Here is a 2444-nt window from a genome sequence, read left to right on the forward strand (position 1 = left end):
ATTGCTTTTGCTCAAGGGCCTGGGTGCACTTGGTGGGTGATGCGGAAGGATGGGGAAGTCCGATGTGTGCCTCAAGGGGATTTGATTTTAGGTGAGAACAGCCAGTGAATTAAATTGTATGATGTTAATTGCTATATAACCCTGCCACTGTATGTCATCATTATTATAATTGTTATATGCTATATTAACGGTATTATAGTAAGAATTACTTAGAATAATGAAGAATGAACTTTGACAAAACTGAGTGAAGTGCAGTAGCGATGGAACCAGGACTGACTGCAGCATGCAACAATCCGACACCACACACCATCCTCCTGCTGCGCCCAATGTCACCTGCCTGCCACATCACACCAAAGCCCAATCCTGTTCTGCCGACTGAGCGGACTTCACACCATCCCTCCTGCCCAGACAGACTGTTATGACAGATGGAGCCCAAAGTCATGGACTGAACTCAACAGACATTTGATAGAGATGGCCCAGAGACTGCGGGAATGATATCTGTGTGTATATATTAAAAGACAGGAAAAGTGATGGTGATTAATTGGAAACGTATGGAAAGTGTGGGATCTGGGCATGATGAAAAAACGGGGCCACAAACCACTCAGCCCATGCTCTCTCCCTCCCAGCTTCCGGAGGGGCGGGAATGGTCATCAGTGTTGGGTGGCCCCTGCCCAGACAGCACCGCCCGCCCGCTTCACGCTCAGGAGAGAACACCCCGCTCCTCCTCATGGCTTGTGACGCAATACAGGTCTATACTAACAATAATAATAATGAAATATAATAATAATAATAATAATAATTGTAATGAAGAGGAATATAACAAAGAAAGAAGAGGAAAAAAAGAAATAAAAAAAGAAAAAAAAAGTGATGCACAATGTAATTGCTCACCACCCGCTGACTGATGCCAGAGCTGCAATCCACCCCTCCCGGCCAACTCCCCCCTGTTTATATACTGGGCATGACATTCCATGGTATGGAATACCCCTTCGGCTAGTTCAGGTCAGCTGCCCCGGCTCTGCTCCCTCCCAGCTTCTTGCACACCTGCTTGCTGGCAGAGCATGGGAAACTGAAAAGTCCTTGGCTTAAGAGAAGCACTACTTAGCAACAACTAAAACATCAGCGTGTTATCAACATCATTCTCCCACTAAATCCAAAACACAGCACTGTACCAGCTACTAAGAAGAAAATTAACTCTATCCCAGCCGAAAGCAGGACACCTGCCACGAAATGAATGATGGTAAGGTTCCTCCTTTGTGCTATAGCTCAAAAACCAAAAATTTTCAGTGGGAAAGTGCCTGTATCTCACCATGGCTCCTACCCGACTCTAACCACTCAGTCTCCTTCATATCTTAATACTATTTTATGATATAGTACTTTCTAGATGACAGTTGCTTAGTTATAAAAACTCTCAGATCAACATCTGCAATATTAAAATCTTGCCAAAGGTCAAATCCCACTGAATGATCATTCAGTGTCTTAAAGACATGTCTTTTATTATTTTTCTTAGTGTCCAAGATAAATACTGAAAGACATTTTACTATAATAGCGTATGCTCTGTTGAAGCAACAGTACAGCCTGGGACAATACATGCAATGCTATCATTATAATTATAGACATACTCTTATTATAATCTCCTATTACATGAAGTTTATATCTTAGCCACAAAGAAAATCAATCCTGGAAGAAAATGGAATTATGAAGCATTTGCCTAGGCATAAAGTTGTAGAGAAAAGTTCAATAAAATGAGGTTAAACATTTTCAGGCTTTAAGAAGAAAAGAAATCAAAATAAGCTTTATATTGTATCAAAACAGTATCTTTCACAGTGACTGTGGCTCCCTAAGAAAGAATTGCATTGCATCCCACAGACATTACTGAATTCCTAGGGGGCAAACATTATCACCTCTGTTTTAATAGAAGAAAAACATGGGCATTTTTCTAGCCTATGCAAGTTCTGCATCATGCAGAAGGCGGTACATCACCAAGACCTTTGGCCTGGCTGCCTTCTCTATTTACCAAGTCCTTTTCCACTATCCCTGTTCCAGTCATTTCTTTTGTAAAAATGCAGCAACAGGTTGCCAGGATCCCTTACTGCTTCCTCTGCATGCTTTGCCCCAGCACAACTCTGGCTATAGCCTGCATGCCTAACTGCTCGTTCAGTCCACAAAGGCTACTTGTTTGTAAGCCTGGGGAAGCATTTAATAAAATTAATTGCAGGCTTGGTGTACCTTCTGACAATGGATCCCAGGGGCTTTCTGTAGCTAAGGCTTCCTTAGCCTACCACCCAAGTGGAGATAGCCACTGCAGAAGTTGGAGATATGCAGGTGACTTCTCTAGAGAGAGTATGGATGCATTCTCTCTAGATTACACTTGAAAACCCTCTAAGGCCTTGGAGGATGCTGAGAATTGCCCAAATCCATCTAGAATAATACAGCATGTGCAACAG

General features: G+C 42.5%; 1 non-coding gene across 1 annotated transcript; it reads right to left on the reverse strand.

Moving 5' to 3' along the window:
• Window positions 1–596: 596 nt before the first annotated feature.
• LOC127027907 (small nucleolar RNA U3) lies at window positions 597–803 on the reverse strand. Its single transcript, XR_007767853.1, has one exon. It is a non-coding gene; the product is annotated as a small nucleolar RNA U3 (small nucleolar RNA).
• Window positions 804–2444: the final 1641 nt, after the last annotated feature.

The sequence above is a fragment of the Gymnogyps californianus genome, unplaced genomic scaffold (genome assembly GCF_018139145.2).
Source record: "Gymnogyps californianus isolate 813 unplaced genomic scaffold, ASM1813914v2 HiC_scaffold_104, whole genome shotgun sequence".
NCBI classification, from domain to species: domain Eukaryota; kingdom Metazoa; phylum Chordata; class Aves; order Accipitriformes; family Cathartidae; genus Gymnogyps; species Gymnogyps californianus.